A 14,377-nucleotide genomic window follows, 5' to 3' on the forward strand; every position below is an offset into this window, starting at 1 on the left:
CTGTATTTGCAGCTGAAAGCAAAACATTTTGTTACTGGATATAAATACAGCTGAATCCCTGACACCTTCGTTGGAGCTGCAGTTCTTCAGAAAGCTGCTAACTCTCTGCGCTGCTCCAGCAGTGCCTGTGTCTCAGCCAGTCTTTGGAATCACTGACAGCACAGCTGGCCCAGGGGGTGAAAAGTTGCACTTATTTTACATGTAGTGCGAGTACCATCTTCCCACAGAGCACAAAGATGAAGAGGAAAACCTGAACCTACCGTGCTCTGCAGTCCCTTGCTTGTGGTTTGAGGATAAGTGCCGTACTCTCAAGCCTCACTTTCCGCACCTCCAGCAAAAGACGAGCTCAGCTGCAGTCTGCTTGGGCTCAGCCTTTCCAACATGTCTCTTGAACCAGATAACTGCTTATTAAGACCACAGCCCCAGGCTTACAGTCTGCCTTTTCTTTCTTCACAGACGTCTTTCATGTCTTCCACTCAGCTGAGCCTCAGAAGTTACCAGCTGCGGCTATAAGATACTCCCAACACTGCAATAGCTTGGAGGGGTGAAGTGTAACATACCAGGAGGCAGGTTAATAAATAACAGAAGTACCAATTGCTGGCTTTAAAGATTTTTTAATCCGACTATGAATGCTTGCAGTGAAACCAACAACACAAACAACAACATTTAATCTCACAAGTTTTGCCAAGTCGCAATAGCATTTACAGAAAAGGTGAGATTAAATTTATTATCCTGGCAAAGCATCAAGAGTTTTTTTCCTGTGGCTTTAAGCACATTAGCTGACTGGATTTTTTAAGTCTGACAGCAAGACTTTCCATTTCTCTTCTCTTTAGCACTTATATTCACCGGGCAAGGTACTAGAGAATTTGGAGGATTTGGTTCCTAATATTTGGCTAATTTAAATTTAGAGACAAAAAGAGAAATCACGCATGTGTATCCACATCCAGAGAGAGGAAACTAGTTTGACGAATGACCAGAAGCAATGCTATGGTATTCTCAATGAGGTGTGGTCGACACTTGGCTTACGATGAAACCATGAGATCAAGCAGCGTCTCGTTCCTAACGCATAAACACAAACAAAGGAATTATGTGCAAACTTATATCTAGACACTTAAAGCCATTGCAGAACAAAGAGATTATCCTAACCTATTAAGGTTAACATTTCTGAAATTGTGATGGCTAAGACTTAATAAATGCATATCTAAAGCTTTACAATTTTCAGAGTTTACAGTTTGCCTCAACCATAAGAAAGCACCTAACTGATGCCATCAGAAGTAAAAGTCAAGGAGAAAACGCAAGAAAGCAACTAGATAGGCGACAGGCATAAGGTAAGAAAGTCCTTTGCTAAGAAAATCCCTTGCCCCCTTTGAATTTAATTAGCACAGGAAAAAACAATCCTTCACTGCACTACTTGACATGAATATCACACACAGGAGAAGGGTTGTGTCATTTCCTGGAAAATTGAACAGAAATGTCTTTCTTCATTCATGCTTATTATGCCCAGTAAAACTGTATGAGTATTTAACATTTCTGGAATGTTTCTTTGTGCGCTAAAAGAGAGAGTTTCTCAGCCTTTTTCTGGCTGATGAGCACATTTTCAATCAATCCCAAAAGAATCCCCAATATTAAATCTAAAAGCACATCAAAATAATAATTATAAAAATGCTGATTTGAAAGGACAACCTAATAAAAGAACTGAAGGTTGTTAGCAGAACTGACCACTGGGAAGGAGCACTGATTTTACACTGACCATTCTGGTCTTGAGGTGACAAAATGTATTACAAAATCCCTGAACAACCTCACACCTGAAAAAGCTGAAGTGGGGAGCTGCATCAGCATGCGTAGGCTGCAATGGAGCAAGTAAAGGTTTATTCCTGCTGAAAAGAGACACAACGTTTTGGCTGTGGAGCCTTCACACCCGAAGAAGGCTTCACAGCCGAAACATTGTGTCTCTTTTCTTCTCTTTTCAGCATGGATTAAACCTTTACCTGTTCCTTTGCAATCTCACACCTCGTCAAGCACCAGTGATCTAAAAGGAGAGGGCTCTCTAAACTAATCTCCAGTAAACTGGTTAATCTGTCCAGAAATTATGAAAAGTCAAAAACTGCTGTTGAGCATCAGAGCAACTCAGCAAGGGCACAACATGAGACTTGATGGCATGCCAGTCCATCGTAGGGCACACACAAACGCACACAGAAGCACACAAGCACACAATTTAGCATCATCGGTTAACCTTGGCACCTTGTCTTTGGAAAGTGGGATGAAATTAGGGTATCTGGCAAAATCCCACATGATCACAGGGAGAACAAGCTCCACACAGGAGAAGCCACAGTGTAGTACTGAACCAAGCGCAGAGGCGGTGCCAAGCATGGCTCCCTGACAGACTAATTGAAACAAATCGTATCTTTCACCAAAAAGATAATGACACTGTCGAGACGGAAATGATCTAATATTTTTTCATATAAACAATATTAGAAAAACATGACAGACACATTTTCCTAAACTTAAACCTTACTTCTAGTTAGTGGGTAGATTGAGTATAGTGGAACACACCAGAAATACAATGCACTGCATTGTTAGTGGCTGGTGCTGTGCCAGTGTGCGAACTACGAATGAACACATAGGGGCTAATTCCACACTGACAAAGTAAAAAGAAGGGAGAATAATCTCAAACTCCTTTAGCTGTGAGGCTTTCTTCAAACCGTCTGGAGCAAGACGTTGGAGCAGGCCGTATTTCAGAATGTTTCGCGAGCGTAAATGCTACTAAACCCATTCCAGAATGTGTGCCCTTATCCTCTCCAAAGGTCATTCAAAAACTGAATTATAAGCTCTTGAACTATAAAGCGAGGTCACAGTAAATCAGAGGAGTGTATTGATGGCTACTAGGTATAGAAGTTGGCTGCTTTAGTGGGGAGTGTTACTAAGACAGACAGCTTTACTGTTTGTAAATTGACAGATACACGACTTTTCCCATGGAGCAGTGGCTAAGCGATGTGTGTGTGTGCGTGGGGTGGAAGAAGGGGCTCAGAGGGGTGGAATTATTACCTGGTACACTTTGACAGTCAACACAATGTCTGGCTTCTGTCAAATTTTAGTTTACTCCAATGGGAAAGTAGCATGACAAATTAGTGCAGGCGCTCCTGGCCTCAGGGACTAGAACATTATCAAAATTTTTAAGAAAGACAGGAAGTTCCCTCCCTTTTTTTTAAATAAAAAAGCATTTAAATTTGAAACCATATCTTTTAAATCCAGGGTATTCTGTGATTGCTTCAGCTAATCTCTGAGAGAAAGGAGAGGAAGGGATAAAAGAGATACTGCTTATTGTTTGGTTAACTGATGGTGCATTACAAATTACGTATGAATTCGCACATTTACAATAATCCTCGTTAGCAAAATGTGGATTTCTAATCCTAATAAGAATGCTGCTAATACATCATTTAGAATTGCTTTGGGGCAGAAGTGTTAGGGATACATTGGTTGCTGTGTGCAGCCTGCTAACATTTGTCTTCAATTACAATAAATCAGTTCGATGTTAATGATGCCTGCCAGTGTGGAAGTATTTGTGTTTTTGTATCTTCCTAAAGTCTTTCCTTAAGTTGATTCCTTTTGAGACATTCTCAGAGAATTGAACAAATGCCACTGTATCCCAAAGTTCATGGACTCAAGTTACACAAGTTGCACTTACCAGCACTGTTACATATCAAAACATGGCTGACTTACTGTCGATTACAGTGGCTGCAAATTCGTAACTAAGAAAACACCTTGAGAGCTAGGTGGATCTTGCCAGAATGCTTCTGCAAAGCAATAAACTGGGTGACCCCAACGTATTCCTTAAAAAGAGTTTTCTATGGCAATGTCTCGAGTGTAGCTCTCTTGTGTTTATCTACCTATAAAGCTATTTGATTCAGTCACTCCTCCCAGTTTGAGTTGAGCAAAGGCATGCATTCATCACAGCTTAGGCTAGACCCATAATTTAAACCCCCAGCAACTGAATACTGCCCTACAGAACAGGTCCCACCAAGAACTCGGAGTTCTGTAAACACCAGAAACTAATTTGGGCCAGGGTTGAGTCTCCTGGCCCAGCGCCGTGTCAGCGTGGCCGCTCTGCGGATTTCAAAACAACACATGGAGAGTGTGGTTTGACTCCATTTTCAGAGTTCCACCACACAGCCAAAGCCATACTTGGCCTGTCATGGTTTGTTTTTTCAATAAACGAAATGATTGTATTTGTGTTATTCCTTTCGGAATAAGAACTGCGGTTGGCGCGCTGTAATAATAGTATCCATTGCCACAAAATTATTTTTTGATTTCCGTCTTAGCAGAGTTTACCCTCTCGCTGCGTGAATCTTTGTTTTCTCTGTTGCACTGCAGGGGAGAGTGAAGGACTCCAGGAAATACAATAACATTTCACCATCTATGGCAAGAGGCACGAGCAGCTCTTTTTCATGTGTCTAGAGACTGTCTTAGTGGGAAAGAGATAAACAATTCACACTCTCGCTGGGCCATCTACATGACTTCAAGGGCCACAGGCAGCCTTGAAAGCCTCTTTAGGCAGCCCTAGAGAAAATTCCCAAAGACGGGCCAGCACTAAGTTTATTTCATGAGGTCTGAATACTGATTTGAGACAGTTCAATGCCAGTGGATATCTCAGACCATGCAAGTCATCCACAGGCTCTAGGCTGCCTACCAGTGCACTAGTCAGAAGATCAAGCTGTTTTTAATTGGCTTCATTACTCTGCTCTCCTCCCCCACTGATAGCCAATGTGTGGGGAGCGTTCTGGTGCACTTTGGCTGCCGTCGCATCATCCAGGTGGGGCTGCACATTGGTGGTGGTGGAGGGGAGTCCCCATTACCTGTAAAGCGCTTTGAGTGGAGTGTCCAGAAAAGCGCTATATAAGTGTAAGCAATTATTATTGTAATTTTTAAGTCCTCCTTGAGCAGGGTTGTGGGAGTCTGGCATAAAATCACAATCCTCTGTGCCCTGGTATGAAAACCATATAATCTACTCTTTAATAAAATGTCTGTATAAGATCCCTGGAACAAATCACTAAAAACCAAATGCTCTTATGTGCAACTTCCACAGGGGGAAGCATCTTTTCCCAACGGATAAGAAGGCCTATTCTTCATTTCTTTCTTACCTATATTATAAAAAAAATGATTACACACATGTGGGTGGCTCAGTGGTGCAATTGCTGCCTCACAACGAGACCCTGGGTGCAATTCGAGACTTGGGGCGCTATCTTTGTTTGTCACCATGATTGTGCGGGTTCCTCTGGGTGCTCTGGTTTCCTCTTACAGTCCAAAGACATAGTGCTGAGTTAATTGGCTCTGGGCAAATTGGCCCTGGTGTGAGTGTGCATGTCTCTGCCTGCCCTGCTGATGGACTGGTGTCCTGTCCAGGTTGTACCCTACCTTGTGCCTGTTACTTGCCTAGACAGGCTCCAGCTCACCAGCAAGATTGAACTGGAAAAGGCAGTTAGAATATGCATAGATGGATGACACACAGTGTGTACTTAACATGTAGATTTTACATCAACCAGTAAAACACTACCCATGCCCTCTTCCAGTTTTATAATAAACCTTTCGTTTAGGAATTTATTTAGCCTTGTTAGACCCCAGGATATCAGGAGCCACTGCCAAAGATCCAGAGAGAATAATAGTTTAAAAACCTAAGAAGGAGTCATAGTGATAATCCAACACAAAGTGGAAGGCACTCTTCTTTCCAAATTACAATGTATCTAAGCCACTGGACAGCACATAATGCAACATAAATCAGCCCCTGGTTTGAAATTCATTAGAAGATAAAACCATGAAAGATAAAACTGTAATGCTTTTGGCTTGTGATTACAGGGCCTGTTTATATAAGCTGTGCTTTCTTCCCTCCTATTAAAGGAGTACAGCTGGAGTCAGGAAATCCTGAAGATGACTTATCATGTTGCCAACACGGAGCCAGACGAGCACCAATATGTGGGTGCCGAGAATTCTCAAAGCATTTAAACCAAAATATTTGCAGATTAGAAAGGGTGCATTCCTGCATCTGAACCGCACTCCCAGTCATTAAACATGAAAGTGAGCTCGCGAGCGTCTTATCCCTCCAAACTAGTTGCCAGCTAAGACTGGGAATGCAGAAACTTGTTAATGACTCACACATTAACCGAAACCTCTTTTTTTCCCTTGCTTCTTTGTTTTCTTCTTCAGTGCCAGTACAAAAGGATTTCCACATTTCATCCTCATTTGATTCATACCACTTCCCGGCACCAGGAAATCCAAAAATGTATTTTGCTGCTTGAGTTCTGTCTTCGGGGCTTGGGTCAAAAGGATCAGCACCAGTAACAAAAAGACCATTCTGACCAAGGCCCAATTTTACAGAACATAAGAAGCTAAGAACTTGTACTTGTATCTGCAGCTGGACATACAGTATAGTATCCCAGCAACCTCAATTCACGAAAGGGACATGCCTTAAATTTCCATCACAGTGCTTTTCAGTTTAGATAAGGATAGATAAAACACCCACTGTACATGGTAGGGGGTCAAGTTCACAACAGCCAACCTCGACTAAGGGCTAAATGAGTTGAATGGCATTTGCTGTTTTTGTTTTGAAGCAAAAGTGACCACTAAGAAGATCAAAAACTCAGGGGTTAAGCTAATGCAAGGGTGCACTTTATTAACAACAGTGGGTTAGGCGATGTAACTCTGTAGAGAGATGGCATTCCCAGAAATGATGGTCAATTGGAACCTTGGACATTTTTTGTATCACTATCAACAAAACAGAAACAAATTGTTTAGGTTTACCTATGGTGAATCTGAAATGGTCTGAAACAATTGTTAGAAAAAAGAAACACTTGATGTGTGGAGAAGGTCCCTACAAAAGAGACCATGAAAACTGTATTCAACTCCCGGCCTAAACAGTTTTCCTAAGTCCAGATGCTGCAGCTGAGCTGGAATATAAACAAATACTTCACCCAGGCGCTGCAAGGCTCAGAGCATGAGATCAGGGACTTGGTTTCCAGCATTTGTCTGATAATAATGCAGGGAGTCTCATAGTCCTTAAGACTCAGGAAAGAAAGGACTTTTCCCTCACACTTAAAAACGATAAAGTCCTGAATTAAGTCCTACACAGAAGCTGTCTTTTAGACGAAAACCCTCCACAAAATAAAGTGGAGTCTGAACTAGTCTGAAACCAGGAGAAGAGGTCTGAACAAAACAATCAAGGGCCTCTTTCCACAGCTATTAATACTATAACAAAGTTCTTTGCTTCTCCTGCAGTACACAGTGTGTGCTTCACAATTAAACAAACCTCATTGCCCCAGAACGTTATGCAACAGCTCCTTTCTTCGTACAAATAATACGTGACACAAGTGAAATATTCTGAAAATGCGCACAAAGACTAACCTCCAGTTTGTGAGGACTCAAAGTCCAGAGCACACAGTCCTGCTTTTTTCTTTCTTCAAGGGAAGGCAGCAGCCTTGCTGTTTCCACAGAAGTGCTTCAGAAAGCTGGCTCTTCTCCACAAACCTGACACATACTCTCACTTCCTCTCACTCACTTAGCTGCACTGCAACTCACGGCAGTGGGACCTGGTCAGAAAATTAGAGAAAAATACATTTCAAATGAGAAACGTTGTGTACCCACCTCCTTTCTCCTCAGCACAGTACTGACGGCCAAATTACTTCAGACAACCTGAATTTGTCTCTGTTCAGTCAGGTCCCCCATTCAGCCACATGCTCTGGCTCAGCTGTACTGCACCTCCTGGGAGCTCAGGCAGCAAGCCTGAACGCACCGCCTCTTAAACACAGCGTGTGCCACACACCTACTTCTGAAGCGTTTTCTGCACACTTTGCTGGCCAAACGTTTCTGAAAGAAAAGCGAACCCCCGGAACCCTCTAGCTTGACCTTGTTTCATTAGGAATATTTGAACCACAAACTCCTAATTTTCTCTTTGTTTCAAGACTCAAAGATTGAGTTGCTTTAGCCTTTCAGAACAGGGATGCTCCAGAATGTATCTGGTGCTCTTCTTTAACCTGATTCTTCTTTTAGAAATGCACTCTAAGTTGCATGGAAGGGCACTCTGGCGTTGACAGCAATCAGTCCACAAAAGAACAGCCAACAGTATCAGCAAGGCTAAATGCAACCATGGGTGCTTTAATGATGTGTTAGAGCAATGGTCACATGAGAAAGAGCAGAGGCTAATTAGGAACTCTGTTTGAAACCTTTCCTGGCATTAAATATTTCACTCCCTATACCGAGGCACTCCAAGACAGGCTACACATGTCAGATTCAAAATGTGGTCAGAGCAGTTCTGGTGGCTTGTAAAGAGGTTTGTGTTGTGTTTTATTTTGACGCTGGGAATTTTCCGTTTTGACTCTGGGAAAATTAATCAGGCCAAAAAGGCTAAAATTGTTTCTAGAAACCCTGCACCTAAACACCTCAACTAAATTTTCTAACAAAGAGTGTGCTCTATTTGTAAAAATTATCATTTGTTTCTGGTCATTGTTATCAATAGTTCTATTTCTGTTTTGTAGCAGTTGATCATAATTTAAAGCTTCTGAGAACATTACCATACCCTCCTTGAACTGTAACAAAAAAAGACTCCAGAGATATTGGGTTGCAGATATCAATTTTCTTTGAGTTACGTAATATTCTTGTGTTAGGAAAGCAGCAGGAGTGCATTATGAGCCTGACAGCTTCAATGCAAATGTAACTAACATACTGCACAGCTGGAATTCTTACACACCTAGGGACATCAGGACATCTGGAAAAATGGACAAAAAAGGCAAGGCTATAAAATTCTAACTTTTGTTTTTACTCAGTACAACTGTCTTGAATACGGTAAGTTCCAATACATGCACTTACAAGAGAAATGTTACAATTTAATGATAAAGAAAATACCCATAAAATAAAATTCCATTAAAGCTTTCTTTTAGATGCTGCAAAGAAGAGAAAACAGCAGCACGGATATTGTACATCAGAAAGCTTGGGATAAGAAGAGTAGGGCAACATACACTATAAAAAGGTATAGTGCTGTTTGCATACTATAAAAATAGCAAAGGATTCTGAACTAACAGGAGCAGATCCAGCTGTCTGGATCCATGTATGAAGTGACGATGAGAGAATTACCGCTATGTTCAGTGTCATCAGCCAACAATGACACAGTACACTGTGAGGTCTCCAAAGGGTGGATTTTGCAGTGCATTATTTTAATTTTGTTACCAAAACACTGAGATTCCATAGAAACACATTGTCTGGATACACACTGGGTGCTTGTAGGGTTTTCATGACAAAAATTTGGTTTTGGAACCGTACTTCCATTCAAGTCATCTCATTCATCTCAGCTCACAAAGCTGGAAAGCCCAGAAAATACTTTTTTGCCACAATATGAAAAAAACCTGGAATGCACTATACCAGAATAACAAAAAAATGGAAAAATGAAAAAAAAATCTGAACTTGTTCATAACCCTAGTTTTGCTGTAGAAAGGGTGTAACAGTGATTTAAAATGTTTGGCCTATAATTCTAGGTTTTCTAGGCAGCTATGACAGAGATGATCTGCATAAGGTTCATTCATGTTGCCAGTGAAATTCACAACCAGAGCACAAAAAGCAGGTAAAATTCCCAAAATATAAAGATATGCAAATTCATGGATGTCTTATAAAAAAGACAAAGACAGCTGTTCTTGAAGTAGGACCAGACATTTATGGTGCCAGTTTCTCTCTTCCACCTAGTGTAGAGAGAGGTAGAGAGACGCAGACTCCTTTTGATTACAAGAGCTTTATCTCTTGGGGAGCAGTGCTTATGGTTCTGAAGCTGTAAATGGAGGGTTGTGGGTTCAAATCCAAGGTAAGGCACTGCAGTTATTCTCTTTAGAAAGGATCCAGATTTATTCCACTGAAATACCCTTCTATATACTGTAAATGCATACCAATGCAAGCTGCTTTAGATAAAGGTGTCATAAAGTAAGCAATAGCTCACAAATCAATCATTTCTACCACACTGGGTTACTTTCTCATAGTTCCTAGTGTAGCAGAAAATTCATCTTACCCTTGAGCTTGCCTCAATCTCTTTATAAAGCTTTCTGGGTTCCTCCTGGGGCCTGAAACAGCAATGCAATGAGGAAAAGATACTACCTAGAGACACAGACATCATTGAAGCATCAGGCTGAAGCAAGGAAATCTTCAAATAGCGTTTACAGATTCCAAGCACCGACAAATGAAAAAAAAATGACAGGATGTCAGGATGTGGTCTTTGTTCAAAGAACAGGCTGTGGCTTTAGTGGCCAATGCGATGGTATTCTCCTTGCTGAACCCTGCAGCACTGTCTGACACAGAGGGGTCTTTCCTGTGGGCTGAACTCTCTTCAGCAACTTCTCACCCTGTCTCATAGTGTCAGAGAGTTTATGCTATTCTCAGAAAAAAAAGGAAAAATAGTACATAAACGTAAAGTACGCCCCTCAATATCATTCTAGCTGAAGAGACGAGAGACCGTCGTCTGTTAATGATAAGCACAATTCATTACAATTAGGTACTCATTTATGTAATTAATCTTTACAACAAGGTACTTGTGTAAAGGATCAGTTTAAATCAGAAGAAACCACTTGTAAGAGGTAATGTACTACATTACATTGTAACTTGTCACACAAACTATATAAATCACTGTAACCGGATGTTGGGAGAAAAATTTAAGTCATCACTTAATCTTAAAAAGCAAATTTACAAAAACCCTTACACAGCACACTTGTACCTTTCATAGAATAGCTTTTAAGAGGAGCATTTCCCAACACTGATAATGAAGCAAAGACCCCATTGCTGTCTTTACACCGTTAATTTCTATCAGAGTTTTTTACAACTGGCAGTTGGGTGTCACAATAACCCACCACACAGAGGACAGCAGCTGTTTCTGAAGTGAAGGCCAGACACTACACTGGACCAACTTTTTAGAATTCACATTTATACCATTCTGCTGGCTAACGGTCGTGCAATTTCAATGTCCGCTATCTTTAGAACTCATGCCATTTTATTTTAGTCTCAGAGATACAGTACTTCTCAAAAGATTTATCTTAAAATGCATTTCACAAATTACCTTTGCATTAACACTGAATTCCATACAGCAGATAGGACAAAAAGTTTTATATATGTCAGCAGCCCCTTGATGGTGCAGAGAGAATCATAATTTATTGTCTGTAAACGGATTACTACAAGTATACACTGAAAAAAAATTAAGACGCTTCATGACTATTACATGGTCATTTAAGATGAAACTGCTAAAACGTTATAAAAAAAAAGTTATGGAAAAAATGTGGTCAAGACTTAAGTTGTACCATAACCCGGAACACAGGATTAAGTAATTCTTAGTGGGGTTTTCCTAAATTCAAACCCACTTCCGTTCATCCTTAAGTGAACAGTAAAACGTCTTAAAGAGAAACTGATCATAAACTGCCACCTACTGGTAAGCAGATGTAAAGCTTGTTAAATTCCTCCTCAAGAGAAGGGGTGGTGAAGGGCTGGCTTAAGTCCGTTTTATAATATTTTTTGTTTGCCAATACAATGTCTATGTGGCTGTTTTAGAACCCAACAGATATGTCAAGCCTTACAATACTCATGACTAAAACCCATCAACAGCACACTGCACCCAGACGACACAGTGGTGTAGTGGTCATCATTGCAGCCTCACAGCCCTGGGGCTCCGGGTTCAATTCCGGACCTGGGAGCTATCTACTTAAGTTTGTACGCTCTCCCCGTGTTTGTGTGAATTTCCTTGCACAGTCCAAAGCCCTACTGGTTAATCTGGGAGAACTGGCCCAGGTGTGTGTCTGAGTGGGCCCTGTGGTGGACTGGTGTACCCTGCCTGGCGGCAGTTGCTTGCCAGGATAGGCTCCACTCCCTCACGACCCTGAATTGGACAAAGTGGCTAGAAGACGGATGGATGGATGGATATATTGTGGCATGAAAGCGATTTGTGAATGGTCAGAGCCCAGGGATCAAGGCAGAAGAACAACATGGCTGGGATGGGCATGCACACAAGGACACTTCTAGAGATATCCATTAGCCTGTCCAGCATGTGTCTGGAAAGTGGGAAGAAACTGGAGCCCCTAGGAAAACCACCTTCGAACACAGTGAGGAAATGCAAACCCCACACACAAGGCAAGTTAGCTCAAACTGGAAGAGCTAACAATCACATGGTTTAATTATGTACATCTGTACATGTTCTGTATCAAATTCACTTACTTGAACTCAAAACATGTTGGTTAAACATCTTCAACAGCTGGGTTAAAAAAATAAAATCGGAAACATTATTACTCCTTCCATATTGACTTTTACACATGAACAATTTTAGAGTAGAAAAAAAAAACAACTTCAGGTTTCCATATGAAACTTTTATTGCTGACATGCATGTAGAGGTTTGATGAAGTACAAAAATATGTCTTTTATACAAATTTGATTTTTTTATACAATTACCTAGTTCTCTGTTAACTTACTCAGTGGAGCAGCTCGAATTTACTGCCTTTTTTACTCCCCCCCCCCCCCCATCTTATCTTGCACCATGCTCCTTTTCTTCCAGTTAAAACAAATGTCAGGCATATCGAACACGCAAGTGTTTTCATTGGGGCAATAAAATGTATTTTTAACATTTATAATGTCCGATACTATGGTTTAAACCTTTTAAGATAGTCTTCAACCTTGTGAGTCAAAAGCATGCGAACACCATAACTTACAATTACAGTTCCACACTACTTAGCCACCTGTTTCATGCTTGAACTGCTGCATAATTTCATCCTCACAAAATGGATTAGGTATACTCCCCTGACAGGGAAATATTTTTACTAGTGATACAGTGTATTGATGCAACCCTGCTTAGAACGGAAATGGGACACAGTTACACATACAGTATACTTTTTAAACAGCAAGCAAAGCACCCAACCAAACAAGCGAGATGAGCCTAATGGCTATCCCGTGCTTGCGATCCATCTTCCCCTCTAATTCAGGCCGCAATCCATTAAACATAAGTCATCAATCGCTCAAGACCCAAGGACTGTTCTTGAAATAGTTGGGCTCATGCTTAGCTGGAGATACTAATTGGACAATCTTTGAATGGAGGCCTTGAAAGTGATGAATGATTTAAACCAGGGGTTTCTTGCCAGCACCAGTCCACAGGATCCTGCTGTATTGGTGTGCTGTCTCTTTAAAAACCCATCTACATCTTCAAGTTGTAGAAGAGGGACTAAAGTTATCTGACTAAACTTTATTGTTCTCTAAGGCGTACAAGCTGTTGGTACGCAAGAAAGATACAGAAAACGAGCTGAATTCCTGACTCTGAGGACTGGGACTAGAAACTCCTGGTTTAAATCCTGTTAGATTTCTGCTTCGATGACCAGGATTGAGGTCTACCTTAATCCATCAGTATCTGTCAGGTGCAATGGACATTTATTTAGAAAATAATTAAGAGTCTTTTATGCTAGCATTTGTTCATGGTTCAAAATTACTGATTCATACCCATTTAAACTACAATACTGCTGAATATATTCACTCACTGAAATGCATCGTCAGTTATTTTCACTGTCTGTATAAACACATTAACAAATGGTGTCAAATCACTTAGGATGTTTAGTCTCCAAATGATGAAAAAAGGGCTCACAGATCAAAATTTAAAATACTTTGCAAGACAGCAGCTCAAAGAACGCACTGCACACCTACTGCCATCACACTTCTTATACGATGATAAACAGTGCAACATTATATTAATTCCTTGATTGCTATAAACAATTATTCTTCTCATAAATCAAACTAATGTACTATATTTACTTAAAAAAATAAACATATGCAGAATTCTATTCTGTATTAGTGTAGCTTAATCCACAATTATGTGGCAACTTAACCAAATTACAAGGAAAGAAAATATGCTTCTTCTCAAGGGAAGTCAGACAGAAAGAGAAAAATCACAGCAATAGCTAAACCCTCAGTTTTAAAAGACACTCTTAAAAGTTAAGATGCATTTGAATGAAAAATAAAAGTGAAAACTATTGTGGAAATTCTACACTGTGAATAAATAAAACTCACATGACTTGAAAGAGACAGAAAAACTACAAAAACAGTTAATAATTCACTCATGCTTTGTGGTCAGTCTTGATGTCTTCTCTTTGATTAAGCAAGTATACTTTATCGAGTTAAAACAAAACCAAGAACTAAATGAAAACAACAGTTTTCTCAAGGTGTTATATTGGCTGCACAATACACATCTGATTTTAAAGCAAAAACTCAGAAATGCGCACGTGCTCTTAATTAAATTACAAATATTGAAACAATATTGGATAAAGGAACATAAACCTGTTGGCAGGAGTGTCAAGAGATTTTTCAAAGATTCATTTAACACATTTTATAGATTTGT

General features: G+C 40.4%; 1 protein-coding gene across 2 annotated transcripts in view; it reads right to left on the bottom strand.

The window, feature by feature from the left end:
* eva1ba (eva-1 homolog Ba (C. elegans)) overlaps window positions 1–7,744 on the bottom strand; it is a 38,025-nt gene extending 30,281 nt beyond the window's left edge. The window contains exons 1-2 of one of the 2 annotated variants that reach the window (XM_088932946.1): window positions 7,681–7,744; window positions 7,393–7,577 (exon numbers count right to left, since the gene is read on the bottom strand). The gene's annotated coding sequence lies outside the window, so the exon portion shown is untranslated. Of the gene's footprint in view, window positions 1–260; window positions 531–7,392; window positions 7,578–7,680 lie in introns of those variants that run through there. The other variant, XM_088932947.1, reaches the window with a different exon arrangement.
* Window positions 7,745–14,377: the final 6,633 nt, after the last annotated feature.

This window comes from Atractosteus spatula, chromosome 14 (genome assembly GCF_055471065.1).
Source record: "Atractosteus spatula isolate fAtrSpa1 chromosome 14, fAtrSpa1.hap1, whole genome shotgun sequence".
Taxonomy (NCBI): domain Eukaryota; kingdom Metazoa; phylum Chordata; class Actinopteri; order Semionotiformes; family Lepisosteidae; genus Atractosteus; species Atractosteus spatula.